At 40.2% G+C, this 27,723-nt stretch overlaps 1 protein-coding gene across 3 annotated transcripts in view; it reads right to left on the minus strand.

The window, feature by feature from the left end:
- LOC103015172 (synaptotagmin-9) overlaps nt 1-27,723 on the minus strand; it is a 247,377-nt gene that overhangs the window by 218,250 nt on the left and 1,404 nt on the right. The window lies entirely within an intron of this gene.

Genomic DNA, 27,723 nt, shown 5'->3' on the forward strand with positions numbered 1-27,723 from the left:
TTGAGGCTATCTAAGAGGCTTGATGGGAGGCTCTGGTGGTGGGTAGAGCTCAGGAATTTACATTTTAAATAAACACCCCCAGGCATCTCTGAAGGCAGGGGGCTCTGATTCAATTTGAGAAATGCAGTATTATGAGACACTTCAAACATGAACAAAGTAGCTTATCTAAGTTCCCCACTCCTTTCTTAAGCAGACTCTAACCGGCCCCATCAAGCTGGCCACGAGGAGGTATCTTCCATCCTCCCTGGCTTTTCTCTTCAACTGACATGAACCTCACCCCGACCCTTTCACCAATTTGGTTTCTTTGTTCCCAGTGAAAAAAAGGACTTCGTTGGTTATCATAAGCAGCCTCATGAAAAATCTTGCTGAAGTCAAGGGTGACTCTACCAATAATGGAAGCATAGGAAATTTACTATGACTTGGTTTTAATAAGCCAACTCTGGGGCACCTTTTCTTTTCTAGGTGCTCACAAACCATCTGCTAAATTGGCTTAGGACTTTGCCAGGGATGGACACCAAGCTCACAAGCCTTGAATTTCTAGATTCCACATATCCTCCACTGTGAGAACTGGGCCACCTGCCCAACTCTATCTACTGGCATTGTTCCTGCCTCCATTGGATGTCTCCTGGCATCTGTTATCACTCCCTCTCCCCAGGCATGGAGATGTCTTCCTTCTTGGTTTGAACATAAATTAATACATTTCTGATCATTCTTTGGATGTTTCCGAAGAACCAATTCTTGCCATCAGCATTCCTGAAAATAACTTCATGGCATAGGCCCCTTGAAAGTTCCTAGATGTATATATGCCTGGTCCCCTCATTTGTGTGCCCATAACCCTTTAAATTTGTGCTCATTGGCACTAATTTCCATGCTGGTGGGGTCTTCTTCCTCTTCTCCACTTTTAAGAGTCAGAATGTGAGACTCTAAAAGATCCTTTATGTTTTTCATTCCTCTTGAGCTATCTGGAATGACTACAGTTCAAGTCAAATATAATATCAAGTGAAATTATACGATAAGGAACCACCCTCTATAAAGCAGATACCAGTATTGCTGTTCTGGTTCCACTCGGAGTAAGGCGCAGCTTCAGTTTCAACCCTTAGGTCCACGTGTAGCCAGGAAGCTGCTGCGGATTCTCAGAACCCAGTAAAACAGAGTTAAACCGCTGTGCAGATTCAAGAACTTAGCTCGGTTTGGGACTGGCTTTTCTCTGCCATTTAAATAAAGTGCAGCATTCCTAGCTTTTAACAAGTTTACAGCATCACTGGCACAGTGTCTTTCTTAGCGAATCTTTACACGCCACTGAATCAGAACTGTTCAACACAAAATATTCTGGGCATGAATTCCAACAAGCTGATGATAAAGTTCTGCAACAGAAATATTTGTTTTCACATTGAAAACCCAAATCCAGTATGTACTCTGGGGGAAGGAATAGTACCTTTCAACAAAGCATACTCTAAATCCTTAAGGTATTATCCACTAAGCCGTACTGCCCATGTGATTGACGCAATACATATTATAATACCAACAAAATTACTTTACTATTGCAAAAAAATGTCCTTCCATTCTTGTTTGAGAAAACCCTTCAGATTCATAAGACCCAGAAACAAATGGATGTCATCTTCCAATGGTCATTTTTTATTTTCAGTTATTATTAAGCTGATTTTTGGTTTTAAAAGGACAACAGGGAAGGCTAGACATGGGCACTTTCTGACAAGTCTAAAGAGGATGTCCTGTAGCACACAGCACGCAAGGAACTCCCATTTTGAAGCTACACTAATATCTTCTAGGTTTTGGAAATGCAATTCTGTGCCATAACGTGATGACAGTGACCAGAATTCAGCCAGAAACATGTAACTAGACAGGTTATTCATTCATTCTTTCATCTACTCAAACATTTATCAAGTACTTTTTATGCTTCAGTCACTGGTTAGATGAGGGGAATAGAAGGATGAATAGAACACAGCCCTTCCAACAAAGCATTCACCATCAAATGAAGGAGGCAGATGCAGGGACAGAAAATGTTTTAAGTGCTGGAACAGTGATAGGGAGAAGAGCACAGAGAAACCAGGTGAAAGAGACCCCAAGGAAAGTGTTAAAAGGATGATGAGTTAGAATCCCCAGGAAGAGAGGGGTCAGGAGAAGAGTCATGGTAGGCTGGAGGACAGTTTAAGTGTGGAGGCAAGCAACTGTACGGCACACCCCACTGTTAGTGTAAAGCAAGGGAAGGCACATCGTGTGACTGGATTCATCTCTCATAGGTCACTAAGGAGCTTGGATACGATCCTTTGGCTGCTTGGGATGCTGAAGAATTTTACAAAGGAAGGCAGCAGGGTCAGATCTGCTTTCTAGAAAGACCACTTTGGCTTCTGTGGAGGCTCAATTTGGGTGGTTAAGAACAGAGGCAGTCACTAGTAACTGGTAGAGAGAATTTTGTGACTCTAGAAGTACCTCTGTCAGATCCAAATTAGGGTTCCCCAAAGGAAACTCTAATGGGGGGGTCAGTAATACAAATAATATCCTGACAGAAAATTTAGATGGATGGATGGATGGATACATGGAAAGACAGATATATAGATAGGTGATATGTGTGTATGTGTGTATGTGTATGTGTGTGTGTGTGTGTGTGTGTGTGTGTGTGTGTATGTATGTATATATATAAAATAGAAAACAGATATCTTCTTTAAAAAAGAAAAAAAACAGAGACAGGAAGCACATTAGAAACTCCAATGATACCAGAGAGAGGTTTTTTTTTTAAATTGAAGTTTAGTTAATATACAATATTATATTAGTTTCAGGTATACAATATAACGATTCAATATTTTTATAGATTATACTCCATTTAAAGTTATTACAAAATAATGGCTATAATTCCCTGTGCTGTGCTATGTACCCTTGTTGCTTATCTATTTTATACATAGTAGTTTATACCTTTTAATTCCCTACCCCTGCTTGGCCCCTCCCCCCTTCCCTCTCCCCATTGATAGTTTGTTCTTTATATCTGTGAGTCTGTTTCTGTTTTTTTATATACATTCATTTGTTTGCTTTTTAGATTCCACATATAAGTGATAACATAGAGCATTTGTCTTAGTCTGACTAATTTCACTAAGCATAATACCCTCTAGGTCCATCCATGTTGCTGCAAATGGCAAAATTTCATTCTTTTCTATGGCTGAGTAATATTCCATTGTATACTATATCTTCTTTATCCATTCATCTGTTGATGGACATTTGGGTTGCTTCCACATCTTGGCTTTTGTAAATAATGCTGCTATGAACATGGGGTGCATGTAACTTTACAAATTAGTGTTTTCGTTTTCTTCAGATATATGCCCAGGAGTGGAATGGCTGAATCATATGGTAGTTCTATTTTTGGTTTTTTGAGGAACCTCCATACTGTTTTCCACAGTGGCTACACCAATTAACATTCCCACCAACAGTGCACAATGATTTCCTTTTCCCAGACAGAGGTTTGAGGGCCTGAAATAAGGTGGTAAGCACAGAAATGGAGTGGAGAGACAGATCTGAGAAACAGTTATGAGAGAACACTGGCTGGAATTGGTGACTGTTGGACAAAGGGAGGCAGGGATGTGGTGACAGTGGCAGATGTTTCTGGAATTACACCCAAGTTTCTGATGTGAGTGACTGGAGATGGGGGTGGTGTCACCCATCAAGATAAAAAGTACAGAAATCAGTCTGGGGTTGGGGGATATTTATTCATTCACTTAATATTTGGGTACTTACGATGTTCCAGAAATTGGTCCAGGTGCTATAAACATAACAGTGAACCAGACAGGTAAGTAGAGCTTACATTCTTAAGGAGGGAGGCGAACACTAAACAAGCAAAAAATCTGTCATATAAATCCAGGTATGTGTCCTCCAAAGAAAAATAAAGCCAGGGGAAAAACTGGTACTTATGGGGGCTTTCTGAGAAGGTGCTGATTGAGCAGAGAGACTCATCGATGAAGACAGTGGCAAGCCTTGTGGGACCTTGTGAAGAATATTTCAGGCAAAAGAACATCAAGAGTAAAGGCCAGAAGGATGACTCCAGTTTTGGACATGTTGAATCTGAGGTGACTTTTGTCTATCCAGATGGAGATATTCAGGAGACAGTTAAATACACAGGTCTGAAGCTCAGCAGAATCTGAGCTAGAATGTGGGTTTGGAACCATCAGCATATTGGAGGCTGGCGAATCTTGAGAGTGGAAGGGACAACTGGGTAAAAGTGCAAACAGTGAGAAAAGCAGTCGTCAAGCTAACTAACAAAAACACACCAACATTTAAGGGGCAAGAAGAACAGAAACCCATGAAGGGGAGAAAGAAGAATGAGATTCAGTGTTGCAGAATTCAAGAGAGGCAGAAGCAGTGATCACCATTTCAAAAACGGCAGCAGGGCTTCCCTGGTGGCGCAGTGGTTGAGAATCTGCCTGCCAATGCAGGGGACACGGGTTCGAGCCCTGGTCTGGGAAGATCCCACATGCCGCGGAGCAACTAGGCCCGTGAGCCACAACTACTGAGCCTGCGCGTCCGGAGCCTATGCTCCGCAACAGGAGAGGCCGCGATAGTGAGAGGCCCGCGCACCGCGATGAAGAGTGGCCCCCCCACTTGCCGCAACTAGAGAAAGCCCTCGCACAGAAACGAAGACCCAGCACAGCCATAAATAAATAAATAAATAACTTGGGGGGGGGGGGGAAAGGCAGCATTCTGATAGCTGAAATGTGGCCTGCTGGTATCAGCAATTAGCAGGCCACTGATGACTGTAGTTAGAGCAGCCTCAGAGGAATGGTATGTGTGGGAACTGGAGGAGAGTGGTTTGAAGAAGGTGAGAAGGAAACCCAGCAAGTATAAGACTTCTTAGGAGAAGTGTGGCTGTGAAGAGAGAGAGGTCGTTAGGAGAGGTGATGGGCAGCACAGAGAACATCTACACTGGCAAAGTCCAGAAGCTGGCAAGTCAGGGGACGTCAGCTGGAGCAGAGCTGGCAGGCAAGGGGCGTGCCCTGAACTGGAGCAGAGGAATAGCACCCTCTGCCAGCTGGCTTTGTGCGATCCTGCCTGGAACTAATTCCAGCCTGTGACCTGGACTTTACAAGGCCAGGATGGAGCTGTTAGATTACCAGGAATTCCTTGCTCCAGTGGATGGCAAGAACCTTCAGGAGGCTCTCCCAAATCTTTGTGAGGGACCAGGTGTAACAGGAGATGCTGTAAGCAAGCAAACAAACAATGTTTGTCAGTTGAGGGGCCTGGCCATAAAGAAGGGGTCAGGAAGCCTCTTCTAGGTTACCTGAGAAGGTGGCCTTATGTGTGACTGCTGCATCCTGTCAGAGAAAACTCCTCATTCTTCCATTTATACCACAGGACGTCGGCCCCAGAAATTCAAAGTCAGGTCCGGTTCTGTGCATCAGGTGGGATGTGAAAGGTGAAGAAAGGGAAAACACAAGGAAGTGATGAAGACGGGAGCCCAGCTGTGTGGGAAGAAACTAACCAGACAAACAAGCATCATGAAAATACGAACTTATGAGAGATATGATCAAAGATTATACAATCATGACTGGTGTACACTACAGAAACACAGATTTGGTGAACAAATCCTGAAATATCAGAATGAGAGGGCTCCACTGGAAGCAAAAGAGAAATCAAGCTCTGACTCATCAAAGGCAGCTCTGCGTAGCCCAGCAGGTAATGAACTTATCATAGGACTTTATCTCAGAGGGCGTACAAGCCAGAAATAAAAATAGACTCCAAACATTTTCAGATAAATTCAGCAATAACCAAACCACAACTGTCTCTTACATGAAATTCGTTGATTTAGAGACATATCTCATCTTGGAGATTACGTTTAGGCAGGACAAGACCTTACTTATCATTCACCTCTAAACCCTCATTCATACACTTCCCTTGAGATCACCATCAATCAGCCCATGTTGCTGGCCATGGAGCTCTTAGAATGGCACTTCTGCTTCTTGGAAAGCAGCCAACCTCCAAGTTCCTGTAAACAATTCCTATGATACCAGAGGCTGAACACTCTCTATTTTATTCTAATTGCCTTCACAGGAAATGCATACTGGGTTCTCTCCTCCACCTCAACTATGTTCTTCTTATGCTTTGATCCCTCTTAGATACACATAATTGAGCCATGATTACCCAACTCTGCACACCAAAATGTAAGGACAGGCAGAAGCACCAGAATCATGCCAGAAAACAAAAGAAAACAGTTGGGAATAACAAAGGCAGTCACTATCATAATTTCAAAGTAAGATTTGAAATTGCTTTTTTATTTCAGACCCATATTTACAACTACTACATACCTCAAACATGCATTTCTTTTTTTTTTTTTTTTTTAAATTTATTTATTTATTTATGGCTGTGTTGGGTCTTCGTTTCTGTGCGAGGGCTTTCTCTAGTTGCGGCGAGCCGGGGCCACTCTTCATCGCAGTGCGCGGGCCTCTCACTGTCGTGGCCTCTCCCGTTGCGGAGCTCAGGCTCAGTAGTTGTGGCTCATGGGCCTAGTTGCTCCGCGGCATGTGGGATCTTCCCAGACCAGGGCTCGAACCCGTGTCTCCGGCATTGGCAGGCAGATTCTTAACCACTGCACCACCAGGGAAGCCCACAAACATGCATTTCTAAAACCCAGCTCGGTCTCTCTCATTCCCTCAACCTGCTCCTTCTGCATTCTGTATGACCTAGCTGCCTAAATCAGAAACCTCAGACTTCCTTTGTACCTCCCTCCTAGTGTTCTCCATGCCCTATGGATGCCATCATAAAATAGATCACTATTACCATTAGTATAAAATTCAAAATCTTAACGAGACCCCCTACTTACCTTTCTAACTTTCTCTCTCATCGCATAAACATCCCCCACTGTAACTCCCAAATTCAACACCACCAACCCTAAACTCATTCAGGCTCCCTAAGGTCATGCGCCACTTCGAGTATTCGAGCCTCTGCATATACTTTATTAAAATCTCTTCCTCTGAACACTGTGCTTAAACTCTCACTTCCATAACCTGTCAGAGCTTGTTTATTTCTTCTCTGGGGAAGCTGTTTTAGACACCATTCCTACCAAATTTGAGTTAGGTACCCTTCTTGTGTGCTTCCATAACACATCACACGTTCCCTGAATTGTAATTGTCTGTTCACAGTCGTCCCTGGGTATCCAAGAGGGATTGGTTCTATGACCCCGCTATGGACACCAAAATGCACGGATGCCCAAGTCCCTTGTATAAAATGGTGTAGTATTTGCATATAAACGATGGACATCCTCCCATACACTTTAAATCATCTCTAGATTATTTGTAATACCTAACACAATGTAAATGCTATGTAAATAGCTACTGGAGCATAGCAAATTCAAGTTTTGCTTTTTGGAAATTTCTGGAATTTAAAAAAATATATTTTCCATCCTCAGTTGGTTGAATCTGCAGATGCAGAACCCTCAGATACTGAGGGCCCACTGTATTTGTCTATATCCTCTACTAGAAGGTAATCTCCTTGAGGACAAGGACCACGTCCTTCTCCTTCATTATAACTTCAGCACCAAGCATAGCATTCGGCACATGACTGTCTCATAATGTAATAGCTAGATTACATTATGTTCTCACTTATAAACAGCAGCAGAAAAGAGCTAATAACAAGTTTGGAGGATAAGACGAATCAAAAGGGGATAAGATGAAGAAAGAGAGGAGAAAACAATAATGGAGTAGGGCACCAGAAGATGGGTGGAATACAAGAAGAGAGATTAATGGAAGAAGTAAAAGAAAGCAAAAATAAAGGATGAGCAGATTTTTTGAAACTCAGAGAAGTCTTTCCACAGAGGAGTAATAAGAGAACTGGCATTGACTGAGCTCCAAGTGCCAGGCCCTGTCACAAATCCATCATATCATTTACACCTTAAAGTTCCCCTATAAACATCATTACCTCATTTTGCAGATAAGAAAACTGAGACACCAAGAAGTTAGGTGTCCATCCCTACATGATACAGCTGGTAAGTGGTGAAGCAGACTTTGAACTCAGTTTACATGGACTGCCCAGGATATATGCTTTTACCTGGAAGTGTTCATTTAGGAATCATTTAACTGTACAACAGGTAGATTTGACGGTAAAAAAGGTTCTAAGCACCTAATCTTATAAATGAAGCTGTGATTTACCTTGTTATAGCTCAGCACCTGCTTTTTCTCCTTTAAATTTCTATCTTATAGCTCCTCTGAGAGCAAGCAGAATACCTGAAGTTAGTAGCAGCCAAAATCCGATGTGGAACTGAAATCGGGACTATCCATTCCTCCCCAGGCCCCCCTAGGGAAATGTGTGGCCTGCAGGGACCCAGGGCACATTCTATACAATGGTTGTTCTAGCCCACCCTTTGCTACAGGCTCCAAATGTGGGGATGGGAATGCTGTTACCCCATCAACCAGCAGTCCCGACCCACGCTACACAGTCCAGCACTGGCTTTTCCACGCTCTAGTAATACCCCTAAAATGTTAATTTCTGGAAATGAGTGGTTTGTAGCAGATAGAAGCCTCAGTTAGGGGAACTATCAGGACCAAAGGGAGATGTTTCCTAAATTGACACTAAAAAATGGGCTTGGAGCTAAAATATATATTGTGCTATTTTATATTAGGGAAAAAAGTGTTCTTTTTCCAAATTTCTGTAACAGTAAAATAGCTTTGTCATGACAGCATTCCCAGATGCAAGGGAAAGAAGGCTATTCCTCTACTGAACAAAAGCTCACACAATGGCTATTTTGCCTCAGGTTCCTTCATTTACGTAAGTTTTCCCTTTCCAGGTAGAAGCAGCGTCCTTAAGGGCAGAGCCCTTGCAGCCTTCCCTATCTTCCCTACTTTTTGAATTTACTAGGCTTTGTAGATTTTTATCTACAAATATTCTCCACATCTGATGACAACTAATATATTTCTTGTGCATCTAAACATCAAAGTCAATACTTTCTCATGGAAGCAGATTTTTACAAGAAATTAATTTTAACTGATTCGACTCATCATCTAACAGTGGTTACCAAGGATACCAGATAGCCAAAATCACTTGGCTCCAACTTGCTTGTTAATCAAGAGATATTAGCAGAAAGCTGTGAAGAATTATGGTTGTCTAAGTAATCTGTCCAGAAACAATGCCCCCTCCCAACGTCCCCAAGTCCTGAACTCAGATAAAAAACATTCCAGTCTATAATAACCACTAAAAACATGCAAAGCTGTCCCTAGAATTTGAAATTCTGTGATTAGTATTTGGAAAAATGACCACTAATGGTTTCACTCTAATTCATTTCCTGATGAAGCACTAAACTGAGAATGGCTACTCATTTGATCTTATCGATCTGAAAGCAGATGATTTTCACCATGGCAGTTAATTGAGCATTCAGGTAATCTAGCTGAATCTGTCCTAAATCAAATATCCCATCACTGTAAATGTATTAATACAAGGTAGCAGCTAACAGATGAGCCTAGAATGTGCCTTTGAGGAGCAAAGAATTAAAATGAAGACACACAAAACAAAAAATGCTCCCTCTTGCTAAAAGGTCAATGTGGATTTTTTTAAAGTATACATAAGATTAAACACTATCTATAATGCATTACTCTACATATAAAAAAGAACCAAAGAATTGACACCTTCTCTCCAAAAGGCATAGGCACTCAAGTTACTTACCAATAGCATATTTCTTTACACTTTAAGAATATTAATTATATGTCATCCTTTGCAACTATTTTGTCCTACTTTGTGGCTTGTTTTCACTTTGTTTATAATGCCTTTTGCAAGAGGAAAAAAAAACTGTTGCTGTTGTGTTTGTCAAAATCCGTCAACCTTGTCTTTTACAGTTGTTGACCTTGGGGTCATGCTAAGGAAGGCTTCGTCTACTAAAATATGACAGAAACTGGTAGTTGCCATCCAGTATCTATTTTTTCCTTCTTCCAAAAAAAACAGAACTCCTATTGTATTGAAATTACAATACATCAAGTCAAGAGACATTTCCCAACTTACTTCGTAGCTAGGCCATGTTGACTAAATTCTGATCAATGATATGAGAGCAAAAGTGTTGAGTGGCACTTCCAGAAAGGTTACTTAAAAAGAGCAGACTCAGGTTGGAGGTAGGGTCTTTTGTCATTCCCAGGAACACAAATGTGAGTGCTGGAATTCCAGCAGCCCTATTAGCCCATGAAGTGACTTTGAGTTAGAAGCCATGCACTAAAGAAGGCAAAATAGAAAGACAGAAGGAACCTGGGTCTTATGACTACCTGGAGCCTCCCAGACATGGACAGCCTGTCTCTAGATCTCTTTGCAAAAGAGAATTTTAAAATTTACCATCTATGTTTAAGCCCCTGTTATTATTTTCTGTCCTATATAGAGTATCCTGATTAAAAATGCCTATCCTATAATTTCCCCTAGAATTTTAATGGTTTTATTTTTTGTAAAAATTAAACCACAGGAAAATGTTTGGAAGTGGATCAGGAATATAGTGTTTTTCCCTAAGAGTTAACCAATTATTCCAACACCATTTACTGAATAATCAATTTTCTCCCCTGCTGATTTGAAATGCCACCTTTATTAGATACTACACAGCCATGCTACTTCGTTTAGTTCCATTTTGTTAATTTTTTTGTATAGTCTTTATTTCCTCTGAGAAGTGGGAAGTACAGTTAACTGTAGAAAGCTGAGAGTAGAAGTAGAGCTTCAGATGAATGGGAGAAGGACAAAGAAGAGGTCAAATGCTAGGGAAGAACCATCAAGTGGCACTGAGGCCCAGCTGAGATTAGACGCTCCAGATTACAGCATAAGGATTAACAGGGTGGACTTTGCAACCAGAATGCCTGGTTCAAATTCCAGCACCATGATTTACCAGCTGTGTGCAGTCATTCAATCACTTAATCTGTCTATAGTCCTCCTCTGTAAAATGGAGATGACACTAGAACCTACCTCAAGGTTGCTGTGTTAAGTGAGTTATTAAAAAGCTTAGAACAATATCTGGCATTAAGTTCTATTATGTATTATCATTATTATTATTTATTAATAATAATACTAGTTATAATGTAACTGTTCCTGTCATCGCCATCATCATTCTTAACATATTAAGATAGTGGCTTTTTTGGTTTCCTAAGGTATTATCAAGAATAATGTTGAATTCTATCCAATGCTTTTTTGGCATCACTTGAGAGGATTATGTTTGTTTGTTTCTCCAAAAACGTATTGTGAATGAGACACAATTTCCCACCCACTAGAAAGGCTATAATAAAAATGACAGATAATAACAAGTGTTGGTGAGGAAGAAACAGGAACCCTCATACACTACTGATAGGAATGTAAAATAGTGCAGCCATCTTGGAAAACAGTTTGGTGGTTCTTCAAAATGTTCAGCATAGAGTTACCATATGACCCAGCAGTTCCACTTGTAGGTATACAACCAACAGAAACGAAAACATACACCTGTGTAAAAACTTGCCCACAAATGTTCTTAGCAGCATTTTTCATAGTATCCCCAAATTGAAAACAGTCTAAATGTCCATAAACTGACGAACAGATAAATAAAATGTGGTATATCCATATAATGGAATACTAATCAGTAATAAAAAGGAAAGAACTAATAACACATGCTACAATATGGCTGGACCTCAAAAAACAGTATGCTAAGTGAAAGGATCCAGTTACAAAAGAGATTGCTTATTATATGATTCCATTTATATGAAATGTCTAGGAAAGGCAAATTTATAGAGACAAAGTAGATTAGTGGCCTCCTGGAACTGGGATTAACAGTGAATGGACATGAGGGACCTCACTGGGGTGGTGAGACTGTTCTTAAGCTGATTTATTGTGATGCTTACACAGCTTCATAAACTGACTAATCACCGCTTAAAGTGGGTGAATTATAGGGTATGTAAAATATACCTCAATAAAGTTTTTTTGTTTTTTTAAATGAGGGAATGACTGGAGATAAATTGAGGAAAAGTTGTGAAGCTTGTGTTACTTATTTTGTGTAAACATGGCCAAAACTTAAAAAAATTTATAAACAACAACAAAAAAAACAACTCTACTAGTGCAGTAACAGTTTTACCATTCTTGTATTCTTGAAATAAACCCTGCTGGGTTGCAGTATATCATTCTTTTAATACAAAGTTGTATTTATCTTACTATTATTTAACATAGAATTGGCTATTTACGATAGCCAAGACATGGAAACAACCTAAATGTCCACCGACAGATGAATTGATAAAGAAGATGTGCTACATATATACAATGGAATACTAGGGACTCAGCCATAAAAAAGAATGGAATAATGCCACTTGCAGCAACATGGATGGACCTAGAGATTATCACACTAAGTGAAGTAAGTCAGAAAGAGAAAGACAAATATCATATAATTTAACTTATATGTGGAATCTAAAATATGATACAAATGAACTTATTTACAAAACAGAAACAGCCTCACAGACAAAGAAAACAAAGGAGAGGGGATGGGGGAGGGATAAATTAGGAGTTTGGGATTAGCAGATACAAACTCCTACATACAAAATAATAAACAACAAGGTCCTACTGTATAGCACAGGGAACTATATTCAATATCCTGTAATAAACCATAATGGAAAAGAATATGAAAAAGAATATATATATATATATATATATATATATATATATATATAAAACTGAATCACTTTGCTGTACACCAGAAACTCAGACACCATTGTTAATTAACTACAGTATACTTTAATAAAAAAATGAAAATACAAAAAATTTAAAGAAAAGAATCTAGTAGTATAACAGCCAATTCTGATCCTTCTCTGACATTTCCCCATATTCTAAGCTGCATTATTAAGGGCACTATGTAATACCCACTCCTCTCCATATGCTTCCCTGGATCAAATCTGATGACTGTCCATAGCCCTAAAACATCACCTTTTACTGTAAAAGCATCTGCTATAGAGCTTTTGTTTGGTGACTCTGTTCAGTTTAACTTCCCAGTTCCCACGTACTGAGGCACTGGGAAGACAGCTGTGATTGAGTCACCGAAGCATAAGACAATATAAAAATTAAAAGATCAAAAAACCAATGTAATGGAAAAGAGCTGCAATTTTAATCTTTATCGGCTGCAGAGTGGATCCTCTCAAACTGAACCTATGGGGATTAGTTTCCCCCCAGAGAAGCCCTCAGTAATCCACACATAAATGGCCTCTAAAGCAGTGTGGAGTTAGGATCAATGGATGCTTCATTTGGAAGTAAAAAAGAAACACTTTGGGGGATTTTCTAGTTCTCTTTGCAGACTCTCTCTGAAATAGATTCCATAACATGATGAATTTTAGCTCCATCAAAATTAAAGTAATCCACACAAAGCACTTCCAAAGTCCCAGAAGAAGGATGACCTATAAATTTGGGATATTATGGTGACATTAAATCTAAAGTATCAGTCACAGTGGAACAGATTAGAGAAGAGCAAACAATAGTTTTCTCATTCCCTCTGAAATAATTTGGGAAGTCTTTAGAGCTAGCTCAGCTATGCCATCATTTGACATCCATATTATTATTATTTTTTATATTTATCATCAGTTCTCCAATTCCATTGCCGTAAAACATTCCTTCAACACTTCTGCCTAGATAAATACTAAGGGTCTACTACTTCTGGTATTTTCTTTAAAATCCCCCAGCTTTGACTCTGCAGGTATCCGACTGCACCACTACACCATCACTACCCATCCTCATCACAGACATTCCTCATGCAGGTCACTTCCCTCCATTCCTGGCCTGCTGTCAACACTACTTCTGTCTTTATTTTTGGTTAGTTCAATACTTCCCCAGCTCTGGTCTTTCTGTTCTTTTCCTTGTCTCCTTCCATCACTTGTCCCACACTCTACCTTAGGGCCTCACTCCCATGATCACACTCTAGACCCAGTCATCCAGCAACTGTAGCCCCTCCATCTCTGTTTGGCCCCCTCCTCCTCACTGCATTCCCAGTAATCATCCTACCCCAGAGCACCTACAGTCCACTAACCCTACCACCTCTTCACTATCCTTAACGCCCCATGAGTCCACTTTACTCTCCTTACTCAGATGAAATTTCAGACTCAGTCATTCTAATCACTCCACTTTATACACCCTCAACACTTTATGTGGTTTTTTTATGTGTTTTTTAATTGAAGTATAGTTGATGTACAATATTACATAAATTACAGATGTACAATATAGTGATTCACAATTTTTAAAGGTTATACTCCATTTATAGTTATAAAATATTGACTGTGTTCCCTGTGTTGTACAATATATCCTTATGGCTTATTTTATAACAATACAGTGATTCACAATTTTTAAAGGTTATATTCCATTTATAGTTATAAAATATTGACTATGTTCCCTGTGTTGTACAATATATCCTTATGGCTTATTTTATACTTAATAGTTTGTATCTCTAAATCCCTTACCACTATATTGCCCCTCCCACCACCCTCTCCCCCTGGTAACCACTAGTCTGTTCTCTATATCTGAGTCTGCTTCTTTTTTGTTATCTTCACTAGTTTGTTGTTTTTTTTAGATTCCACATATAAGCGATAACTATTTTTCTTTATCTGTTTGACTAATTTCACTAAGCATAACACCCTCTAGGTCCATCCATATTGTGGCAAATGACAAAATTTCATTCTTTTTTATGGCTGAGTAGTATCCTATTGTGTGTGTGTGTATATGTATATATATTATATATATATATATACACACACCACATATTCTTTATTCATTCATCTGTCGATGGACACTTAGGTTGCTTCCATATCTTGGCTACTGTAAATAACACTGCTGTAAACATTATGGTGCATATTTTTTCACATTAGTGTTTTTGTTTTTTTCAGATATATACCCAGGAGTGGAATTGCTGGTTCATATGGTAGTTCTTTATTTAGTTTTTTGAGAAACCTCCATACTGCTTTCCACAGCAGCTGCACCAATTTACATTCCCACCAGCAGTGTAAGAGGGTTCCCTTTTCTCCACATCCTCGCCAACATTTGTCATGTGTGTCCTTTTTTTTTTTTTTTTTTTTTTAATTTTTTTTTTTTTTTATAGCTACTTTATTTATTTATTTCTTTATTTTTGGCTGTGTTGGGTCTTCGGTTCGTGCGAGGGCTTTCTCCAGTTACGGCAAGTGGGGGCCACTCTTCATCGCGGTGCAGGGACCGCTCTTCATCGCGGTGCGCGGGCCTCCCACCATCGCGGCCCCTCCCGTTGCGGGGCACAGGCTCCAGACGCGCAGGCTCAGCAGTTGTGGCTCACGGGCCCAGCCGCTCCGCGGCACGCGGGATCCTCCCAGACCAGGGCTCGAACCTGTGTTCCCTGCATTAGCAGGCAGACTCTCAACCACTGCGCCACCAGGGAAGCCCGTGTGTCCTTTTTGATGATATCCATTCTGACAGGTGTGAGGTGATACCTCACTGTGGTTTTGATTTGCACTTCTCTGATGATTAGTGATGTTGAGCAACTTTTCATGTGCCTGTTAGCCATGTGCATGTCCTCTTTGGAAAAATGTCTATTCAGGTCTTCTGCCCATTTTTTAATCAGGTTGTTTTTTTGATGTTGAGTTGTATGAGCTATTTATATATTTTGGATATTAACCCCTTATTGGTCATATCATTTGCAAATATTTTCTCCCGTTCAGTAGGTTGTCTATACACCCTCAACTCTTTTGCCACTCTTTCATTGTCATACATAAGCACGACCCTGCTCAAACACAAACTCCTATCTCTTCATGCCTGCACAAACACAGCTGCATGTGGTGGGAGAAAACCTCACACCTATGCTGGTGGATATCACTTTAAATTCACAAGCACCAACTTCAAGTAGGCCCTTAATGTTGTCCGGCAGGCACACTCCACTTCCCTAATCCATTCCATCTCCTACCTCCCGGACTATCACTTTCTATCTTTCCTGTTTTCAAACCTTCAGCATCTTCTACCCCATCCTCACTCTCAGCTGGTAACCTTGCTGCTTCCCTTTTCACTGATAATGGAAGAGTAATCAGAGGACAATTCTATAAGATCCCCAAACCATATCTACTCACCTGGGCCCATATACTCTGCCCTGGTTCCTTGACAACAAATGAACTGTTGAAAAACCCACCGACTCGAGCACATCACTCGGGCAGTTCAATCCTCTGCATCATTTTTAACTTCTCTCCAGCATACAAACATGCAGTTATTTTCTCCTTTCTTTAGAAACCATTTTTTGAATCAATTTCTCCTCCCTTTTCCTTCACAACAAAACAAAAAAGTACTGTATATTCTCTTTTTTCAACATCTCTTCTCACTTTGTCTCTTGAAGAGTCTGTAATCAGACTTTCACCTACTCCATTCACCCACCCCCACTCCAAAACCATTCAGTTCAAGGTCACCAATGAACTACCACGTTGCTAAATGCAATGGGCAGTCCTTGGTTCTCATCGTACTTGACCCATCAGCTGCATTTCACACAAGGGCTCACGGCTTCCTCCCAGGAATACTTTCTGCACTTCCAGGCCATCACACTCCTGATTTTCCTCCCACTCTACTTAACTAATCCTTTTCAGTCTCCTTTGTTTGTTACTTCTCATCTCTCCCACCTCTAACTAGTTGTTTGACTTCTTTTATCTTAAGTCACCACTCGGTAGGCTCATCTAGTTTCTTGGCTTTAAATATCATCTTTATGCTGATGGCTCCTAAATGCATATGTGGAGACTAGACTTGGTCCTTGAACTCTAGGAGCATATCCAAATGCCCACTCAAGGATATCCCTCCAGCAAGCCTCCCCTCATTATCCTACATCATGAATTATTGTTCTCTACCAGATCATTCCCATCACCTAAGCGCTGTTATCTCTTAATTTCTTATAACTTATTATTTTTCATAAATTTTATCTATTTTAATGTGTTTTTTTTGGGGGGGGCTGCGTTGGGTGTTCATTGCTGCGTGCGGGCTTTCTCTAGTTGCGGTGAACAGGGTCTACTCTTTGTTGCAGCGCATGGGCTTCTCATTGCGGTGGCTTCTCTTGTTGCAGAGCATGGGCTCTAGGTGCGTGGGCTTCGGTAGCTGCAGCACGCGGGCTCAGTAGTTGTGGCATGCAGGCCCTAGAGCACCCGGGCTTCAGTAGTTGTGGCTCGCGGGCTATAGAGCGCAGGTTCAGTAGTTGTGGCGCACGGACTTAGTTGCTCGGAGGCACGTGGGATCTTCCCGGACCAGGGATCGAACCCGTGTCCGCTGCATTGGCAGGTGGATTCTGAACCACGGTGCCACCAGGGCCAGGGAAGTCCTCTTATAACTTTAAATAAAAACAAAAACCCTTGGTCTCACTTCCCTCACCAGTGACTGCTAACTCATTTCTCTCTGCTCTTGTCTACTGAAAAACTTGAAAGAGCAGTCTATACTCACTGCCCCTGATTCCTCTCCCATCAATTTCTCTTAAGGCCCCTCCAGTCAGGCTCTTGTTCTCACCTCTCTACCAAACGGCTTGTCAACATCACGTCCAATGACCCCTACGTCATGTAACTGCTGTGGTCAGTCGTCAGTGCTCATTCTACTTGATCTAATGGTAGCATTTTCCACAGCTGTTTATTTCCTCTCTTTCACACACCTTCTTCTTCTTGGTTTTCAGGTCAATACTCTTGCTTGGATCTTCTGCTCTCTTTATTAGACTTCTTTTGCTGATTCCTCATTTTCTCTCCAGCCTCTTAGTGTTGGATAGTTCCAGAACTCAGTCCTGGTACTCTTATCTCCTCTAGTCAACACCACCTTCCTAGATGATTCCTTTTAAATATCACCTCTAAGCCTACAACTCTCACATCTGTATCTCCAGCCCAGCCATCTTTCCCAAACTCCAGGCTCATATGTCCAGCTTCCTCGTCTGTTCCCCACATGGCTCACTAATAAGCATTTCCAAATTAATACATCCAAAACTAAGCTCCTAATTATTCCCCTCAAACTTCTCCTCTATTCTCTTGCTCAGGCCAAAATCTTGGAGTCATTCTTGATTCCTCTGTCTTTCACACCCTACATCCATCCATCAGCAAATCCCATCAGCTCTACCTTCCAGCTACCCAGAATCTGACCACTTCTCACCACCTCCACTGCCATCACTCTGGTCAAGCCACCATCATCTCTCACACCAGCCACCTCACTGCTCTCCCTGATTCCACCCTTCCCTTCTACAGTCTGTTTTCTATATGCCGGTCAGAGGGATCCTCTCTATTCCTAAGTTAGATATTATTACTTCTCTGCTTAAAACTTTCTTAAGGCTTCCCATCTTTCTCTGAGTAAAACTGACAATGGCTTCTAGGGCCTTACAATCAGCCTGCCATCACCTCTCTGACCTCACCTACTACTACCCTCTTCCTTGCCAACTCCACCACAGTGCCACTGCCCCTGGCTAATACCTAGATATACCAAGTATGTGCCTGCCTCAGGACCTTTACACCTGCTGTCCTGCTGCCTGGAATGCTCCTCCTCCTGATATGTGCACATCTTGCTCCCACATCTCTGACTTTTACTCATACATCCATTTCTCAGTGATGCCATTTTAATTTCCACACCTCTTCTCTTTCCATGCTTTATTTTTCTCCTTAGTGCTTATCACTGTCTAACATACGATGTAATTAGTTAATTTATTTATGTATTATTTTCCTCACACCAACATGTAAGTCCAATAAGGCAAGCTTTTTATGTTCTGTTTGGTTCCCTAGTGTAGGTACAATACTGTATCAAGGTACCTAGGTGTGTACAATACCTAGAACAGAGCCTTGTACATGGGAGAGGTTCAATAATGTTTGATGAGTTAGTGAATGGCATTTCTAATCATAACCTCTGCCTCCAGAGTCATCTAATTAGAAGACAAACCTGCTCACCCCAGTTTTCAGCTTAAAACCCTTCAGTGGGTCTGCAGTGCTATAGCTGATGCAAACTGAAATGTCTTCAGCACCCAGGCATATCCCCTAAATGTGATAAGAAAAGTTTACGTGTGTGGGGTGGGGCAGGTGGGGCGGATATGAAAAGTGGAAAATGTAGGACCTGCCTAAGGGCATTCAATTCAATTATTTTAAAGAACTGTACCAGCCTCCTAGCAGCCCCTGTATATATTGGGTTGGCCAAAAAGTTCGTTCGGGTTTTTGGTACGATGTTACAGAAAAACCCAAATGAACATTTTGGCCAACCCAATAGCATAAACCACCATCTCCACAGCATGGCTTAGGTAGGCACTAGGCAGGCTTGCCATGCTTACTCCCTCCTGGGCCCTCTAACATCAGAGGAAACAGACTGTGCATATCCTCAAACTGAGTGACTGCCATGCAACTGAACGCACTGCTTTTTCATTATTAAATAAACAGGCAAGGAAGCAAGACGTCACTCTTGGCATAGTCTGAAATTAAATCTGGAACCCAGATGTTTGAACCAGATGACTACACTTGCTAAAGGCAGTTTTTACAACTCTATGAGGTAATTACACTTGCGTTTCAAGGTGCCATGGTTGGGGATGTGAATAGGTAATCTCCCATGCGGTGATTCCAATCTGTCAGGACCTTAACTCAGCCAGGAAGAACAGCATCGCCAACTTCAGCTTTTCTCCCATGAGAACCAGGAAGACTTGAGAAGTGTACTCACAGACTTTCCCCCATCCTGAAATCTCCTGGTCTACTTTGCTGAGAATGGATCCTTTGGGCTCATCGCAGTAAATTGTACTTCCTTCAAGATTTCTGCATCAGAGTCCTCTAACCCAAGTCCTCCGTGGGACTCTGACAATGGCAGACAAGGACTTCCATGATCTGACAACCAGTGTTCACAAGAGCAGACTCACCTCTCAACACTACCAACACACCCTCCACTTACTATTGCCGAAGATCCATCCTCTCCTGTCCTAGAACGTCTGTAAATTCCTAGAATGTCCTTCCACCCACACATCCCAGGCAAAGTGCTCTGCCCAAGAATCAGCTTCTCCAGGAATTCTCTACAGACCCACTCAAGTCAGCTAATTACTTCTCTCCTCTTTTTCTGAACTGTATTCAGTACACATCTCCCTTCCAATCTTTATTTTATTAATTGCAATTATTGTTTTATTTCAGTTCCATAGGGGCAGTAACCATGTCTAATGTATCTTTGAATCAGTGATGCCTAACCTAGTACCTGGCACTTAAGAGGCACTCAATGGATGTTTTTTGAATTCAACTTAATTATAATTAGAAGAGTGATCAAATCAGTGTGGCTACAGTAGTAAAGTGCTAGGAAGGGAGGGGAGTTGGAAAGAGGGGGGGAAAAAAGGAAAAAGATTCAAGTTATATAACAGCAATTTTTTTTCATATTTCACATACATAAAGGCAGCGCTTTGCCTTGGAAAGAATGTTACAATGAATCCCTATTTCTTGGCGCACTCCTAACATTATAAAAGGCAGTCTAGTGTAATGGATTGATTATAGACAGACAACCCGAGTCCATTGACTATACAGTGCTCCTTCTCTAAGCTAATTTGACAGAATATTTATGGTCCAACTAATGCAAACTGGTAAGAAATACATTAAGATTCTCAAAAAATAAATTTGTACATGGTAGAGAATAAACACACAAAATTCACATAACAGGAAATATAAATTGGTTTAAGATATTAAAAACATTCAACACTACAAACAAAACAATGCAAGTTGAAACAACAACCAGGTAGCTACTTAAAACCTGTTACATTAGCAACCTTTTGTTCACATTATACCACCTGATGGTAGTAGATTGACTGCTGATATGTAGCAGGGCTAACTGGCATAGATATACTGGAAAGCAGTTGGAACCCACTGGTGATAATTAACTATTAAGAAATTTTCCCAAAAGGGAGTAGGGTACTATAGATGTAAAATATTATTTATAGTAATAAAAAATCAGATGCTAGAAATTCCCCAAAAGAAAGGTTAAGTAAAAAAAGATTTATCTACCTTCTGGAATATATAATCATCACAACAATTGCACAATAATGGCTGTTCATCATGGAAAATTATAATGATAATAGTAATAATGGCTAATATTTATTGAGCATTTTCTACGTGCCTGGTATTACGGTAAGTATTTCACATGCGTTATGAGATAAGTACTAATGTAGGGTTGCTAGATTTAGCAAGCAAAAATATAAGATGCCCAATTCAATTTGAATTTCAGATAAACAATGGATATCTGTTGTTTATCTGAAATTCAAATTGAACTGGGCTTCCTGTGTTTTATTTGGGTAATAGCACCCATTTTATTCATGAGAAAACTGAGACACAGGGATTGAATAACTTTCCAGGGTCATATAGCTAATAAGTGGTGATAAAAAGTTAAGTTTACAAAAAAGTAGAATAGTAAATTTTGTTTATGAATGATTCCAGGCATACCTTGCTTTATTGTGCTTCACAGATATGGCATTTTTTTTACAAATTGAAGGTTTGTGGCAACCCTGCATAGAGCAAGTCTATTAGGCCATTTTTCCAACAGCACTTGCTCACTTCATGTCTCTGTGTCATATTTTGATAATTCTCCCAATATTTCAAACTTTTTCATGATTATTATATTTGTTATGGTGATCAGTAATCTTTGAGGTTACTATTGCAAATAAATTATGACTCACTGAAGTCTCAGATGATGGTTAGCGTTTTTTAGCAATAAAGTATTTTTAAATTACATACTTTTTTTTAGACATAATGCTGTCGTACACTGAAGAGACCACAGTATGGTGTAAACATAACTTTTATATACACTGGGAAAGCAAAAAATTCATGTGTCTCACTTTACTGTGGCGGTCTGGAATCAAACCTACAATATCTCCAAGGTATGCCTGTATAAATAGGTGAAACACGAGCGTGCCCATGGATCACAGATGAGGGGAAGCGTGGACAGGTGATACTACTACCACCAAATCCATTTACTGAGCAGTTACTGGAGCACTTATTCTGCACACTGTGCTGCAACAGCCTTCCCCCGTCCCGTTTTACAGATGAATAAAGTGAAGAGTTAAATATTTTGCTCAAGGTCAATAAAGCTAGTAAGGGCAGGATCAGATTCTGACTCCAAAGCTCTTGCTTATTCCACTTTGTCATCTTGATATCCTGGGTGAGATTTTTTTTTTTTCTTTCAAGTGCAGTTCTATCAGTGTTGGTATAAGAGTTTTGGTGTGATAAAATACATGCACAAGGACACATGAATATTTCAAGGAGATCTGCAAAGCCAAGTCGCTGGGGTTTGCCTTGGTTTAAAGCCATACTTCAAGCCAACCCAATGCAAAACTTGAAAGAAAAAGTTGTGGTGAACATTTATGGCTCAAACTGTGATTTCATTTAGAAAGTAATAATACATACTCCATACTTATCTTTTGGAAAGGGAGACTGCTCTCCCACTGATGCCCCCCACTAAGCTCATCCCTTTCTCTACACACCTGAGCACATGAACTTGTTAGTTCCCTCAAGTAAGTCACTTAGGAAGGGATTATGATTTTTTTTTTTAAGCCAACCACATGAGAAAGCCCACGAGCACACACAAACACAAAAGGGCCAGTATGCTTTTACAGTGAAAGCAATGCCTGTGCTCTATACATAACAGGGAATTTTAGGATGATTTCCCTTAGGTGTCAGCTTAAGTTTTCCTTGAGAGTTTAGCCCACATCAAGAAGTTTGCTTTTGATTGTTTATTCTGAAAGAGGCAGCTGGCCACAGGGCTGTCTGTGATGCCTTTACCACAATTTGCTTTTGTTTTTCCCTCTTGATAATTACCTCATGACTAAACCACTCACTGGTCCACGTAGAGGAATCCCGTGGAGATGAAAACACACTTGTTTAAATAAAATATTTATGAAGAAGCCCTAAAATGTCACTGAAGTAATGCAAATTAAATCTTCACATATTGTGCATCCAATATGCCACTCATTCCTTAGAAGACTCTCTAGTTCCTGATTGCAATTAACATTAATTTTAAAAAATTAATCCCATTGTGCATAATCACACCAATGTCTATTCATAAAAATCCAGTGTTTTAAGGCTGATTTTTCACTTGACTATCTTTGAAAATCTGAATTAAGGTTAAAGTTTAATCTCAATGATTATTTTGGAGATTTTTCCTTAGGAACTGCATTTAATTATTATTTTACATGTACATCTTTTTATAAGTTATTTCATTCTAAATCAATATAAGGTGACACTAGTGACGGTTCCACATTCTGGCCTTTCAATGAAATACTTTGGACATGATTTTCTCAATTTGTTCTTTTTTTTCCCCAAATTGAGTGGATATAATAGATTCTCATGATATTTTTGTAAGTCCTTCAAATAAAAATTGGGGGTAATATTGTCAAAAGAAAGTTAAGAATCAGTTGGTTGATTTGGGTGATGACTGCACAAGGTAATAGTCAAGGCCCCCGACTTGATACCATCTTTCCTAATTTTGCAAAGAAGAAACGTGAGCTGAGCTGAGAAGAGTTAGGTGGGTTCATCCTTCACTTATTGGCCTCAACAGTTGTCTTCCACCTGGTGCACATTACAGCCAACAGAGGAACTTATATAAAAATATACCGATACCAGGCCCCACCCCTGGAGATTCCAATTTAATTGGTCAGGATAGAGCTCAGTCATTGGTTATTTCTTGTTTGTTTTATTTTTGTTTGTTTGCTTGTTTGTTAGAGCTCCCTAAATGTTTCTAATATGCAACCAAGGTTGAAAACCAGTCTAGAAAAAGCTTCTCCTGACTAGGGTTAACATCTACTTAGAAAGAGGGGTCATCAGTGATGTGTAAAGCTCTATTTGACACCCTGACCAAGTGAACATCCTGTAGTTCACCAGAAAATGAAGAAAAAAAATCCCTAGAACTACAAAGCTGGAATGTCAATGGAAAACCAGTATCCTGAATAAAAGAATTCATGACCAAGATACCGAGCAATGTCCATCAACAGATGAAAGGATAAAGAAAATGTGATATATATATATATATATATATATATATATATATATATAGTGGAATACCACTCAGCCATAAAAAAAGAATGAAATAATGCCCTTTGCAGCAACATGGATAGACCTAGAGAATATTATACTAACTGAAGTAAGTCAGAAAGAGAAAGACAAGTATCATATGATATCACTTCTATGTGGGATTTTTTAAAAAGATACAAATGAATTTATTTACAAAACAGAAATAGACTCACAGACACAGACATAGAAAACAAACTTATCATAACCAAAGAGGGAGGAATAAATTAGGAGTTTGGGATTAACAGATATACACTATTATATATAAAAATAGACAAACACAGGGACTTACTGTATAGCACAGGGAACTATATTCAATATCTTGTAATAACCTAGAATGGAAAATAATCTGAAAAAGAATATATAGGTGTGTGGGTGTGTGTGTGTATAAAACTGAATCACTTTGCTGTACATCTAAAACTAACACAACATTGTAAATCAACTATACTTCAATTTAAAAAAGGAAAAATAAAAATACTGAGCAAAATCTGTATAACTGCATAGAATTTAACCTACTCTTAGAGATTAAATCCATTATAGAAAAACAGAATAGAGAAAGGACATCTAAATGAAAAAAAAACCTAGGAAATTTTCATTGACAACAACTCCTAGATTCTTAGTATATGTGATGTGTTTACCTAGAAGCTACTTTGACTTAGGCTCAACTCTTTTTCTTAAATGGAACCCATGGCCTTGGGCTAGTTTAGCTCTCTGCACTTCAATTTATTCATATATACCAATCTCTTTTGGCAATGCTTCTCAAATGTTAATGTGCCTATGAATCACCTGAGGATCCCGTTAAGACACAGATTCACATCAGTAGGTCTGGTGCACAAACACTCTGAGCAGCAAGGTCTTAGAAGATGTTAAGAGGATTAAAGGAGATGACCTACATAAAGTGCTTGGCACAGATGTGGTTGGCACCCTTCAGAAGAAAAGACTTACAAGGAAAATAATAAAACATGGTTAAAACCTAGAAACCATTTGATCCAATCTTCTTTTCTTTTCCAGATGTGGAAACAACAGGATGAGAAAAGTTACAATCGCTACCCCCTAATAGCCGAATGGAGAAGAGACGAATTCTTTTTTGACTGCAATAAGTATAATCGAGATCAACAAGTAGAAGTTAAATTGAGCTTTTCATTCCACGCAAGGAAAGACCTTTTAATAACTGCTGTCCTACAATCAACTGGCCCTCTTGAGGAGAGAGAGTGAAGTCCCCAGTTACAAAGTATGAGCATTGACCAGTTGATAACATTAAAGAAGACTTCCATACTTCAGGTCCCTGTTGAACTAAGAGACATCACACATCTAATATGTACAAAAAAAAAAAAATCTTTAATAAAACAAAAAAATTTTTAATAAAACAAAAATTTCCTTATTTTCCTCCCCACTCCAACTCTGCTCCTCCTGAAGTCTTGCCCTATGCAGTAAATGGAATTGCTTAGGTCAAAAAGCCTTGGGGTCAACCTTAACTCCTCTTCTCTCACCACTCACCTCCATTCCATCAACAAATCCTAGTGCTGTATCTTCAAACTGATGTCCACTATCCCCTTTGTCTGGATTACTAGAGTAACCTGTTAACAAGTTTCCCTGTCTTTACTGTTGAACTTCAACAGCATTTTCTCAACACAGCAGCCAGAGAGTTGCCACTTCTCTGTTAAAACCCTTCTCATTCAGGGTAAAAACCAAAGTCCTTATAATGGTTTAGAAGGCCATACATGATCTTCCCCCTCCAACCGTTAACCATATTTCTTGTCATTCTCTATCTTATTCACTCTGCACCAGTCACCCTTGAACTCAACTATTCCTTGCATCACATCGAGGACGCTCCTATCTCCTGACCTTTGCACTTGCTCTTCCCTCTGCTGTGAAGGTTATTCGCTGAGATTCACAAGTTTATGCCGGACATTGCCAATATATGAAACAACATAATGACACCTAGCAGAAGGATTCTAATTGCTCTCTATGGAAAAGTGCTCACCCTCAGCTTAAAGATCCACATTTTACTTCCCATAGTTGGTACAGATGAAGGACTGGGTGAGGTATTCCAGTTCCAATTTATGACTTAGCTTCATCAAATTCTCTCTCAATGCCAAGTTAGGGAAGACTAAGGACTGTACTCCTACATCAGAGCACTGCAACTACCTGGGGAAAGAATAACCCTTCTGATGGCCCACTGATTTGTGACCCAGGCTTATCCCACCACTGAAAAAATGAACAAACATCCTAGATGCGGTATCACTCTGCTGTCCACAGGGAATTATATGTGGTTTCTCCTTTCAAAACCAAAGTTCCTCAGTTGAGCTTGAGAAAACCTAGCTACCACTGGGTAGCCAGGGATGAACAATGGGCAGAAAAAGCTGAAACATGGCATTCATGTGGGACCCACATGCCAGGGCTGCTGCTGGGCGTGGTTGTGCCAGGTCCCACTACACTGCAGCAGCGGCGCCATTCACAGCTTTGGGCAGTGCAGCTACTCCAACCACTCAGCTTTTAGGGCTCAGAAATTAAAGGCACTCTTGGCTTGGACAACCAAACAGCTTTACAGGGATACAGACAAATGCATCTGATGTAAGAATTAATGTGGGCAAGGAGAGGAAGGAGGGAGATGAAGGGAGATGCTGGCCTGAGCTGAGCTGCCCTGGAAGAGAGGGTACACTTTGGATGTGGGCTTCAGCCTCAGTTCCTCTGACCTTGCACTCACAGTCCCCCTCCCCACGCCTGTCCCGTGAACAGGCTACTTCCTGACCCAAATCAAAGCTCACAAGGGTCATGGGGCTACCTCCAAACCACTGTGCCCTAGTTTAAGAAAGCAGAGCAGTGCTTTCAGGAACTCAAAGAGCAGCACGGCATACTCTTTATCTGTGGCTATTTCTCAGCCAAGGAATCAGATGTGTCTTTTGTAAGGAGTCTTCTCTGGGATTCTTCCTCAGGGGCTTTCTAGTGCAGGGGCTGAGGAAAACTTTAGAACATGGGATCTAGCTCGAGGATTAAAAGGAGCAGAGGCACAAAATCAGCCAAAAAGCTGTGGAGTGTTAAACATGCAACTCGGCGAGAGGCCTCATCCATCTTCTCTTGTAAAGCCAAAGAGGACCGCTCATGTGCGGTAACAGTGGGAACTCCTGGCACAGTCAACAGGCAAAGAAGTGGCGCATTTCAACACTAACACTTGCTTTGGGTGAAGCAAGCTAGATTATTTCTTGTTCCTGCTGCTTAAGGACAGAACTTTCCCCAATGAGGACACCATCCTGGGCTCCCAGTTCATGAATAAAGTGCTCTTATTCCTGTCTGCAGCCTGTGCAGCACATCAGTCCAGCAAGGAGGCACACAAAGGCTGGACATTAAACCTCCGGGGAAATCATTTGAAATCAACAGTATTTCTTGACTTAATTCTCCACTTTGAAGTAACACATTAGTGATCATGCCATAAACTTAATTAATGTAACCACAGGCAATGGGGAGCAGTAATCTTTCTTTTACAAAAAAAACCAAAAAAAGCCTTTGAGTAGGGAAAATCTGATATAAACTTTTATTAGATGACTTCTCTTCACCCCACAGACTCATTTTGGATATACTATCAAGGAAATGCTATTTAAGTCAGGATCAGTGTATACCTCTTTATGAATCAAATAATTCTCTAATTTATCCTTGGGTAAATGAATTTTTATATAATGGATTGGCTTAAAATGAGGTAAATTCATCCTGGATACTTTGCACACCAACAGCTCAGTTCCAATATTTATACACAGGAATATCAGGG

This window comes from Balaenoptera acutorostrata, chromosome 9 (assembly GCF_949987535.1).
Source record: "Balaenoptera acutorostrata chromosome 9, mBalAcu1.1, whole genome shotgun sequence".
Lineage (NCBI taxonomy): Eukaryota > Metazoa > Chordata > Mammalia > Artiodactyla > Balaenopteridae > Balaenoptera > Balaenoptera acutorostrata.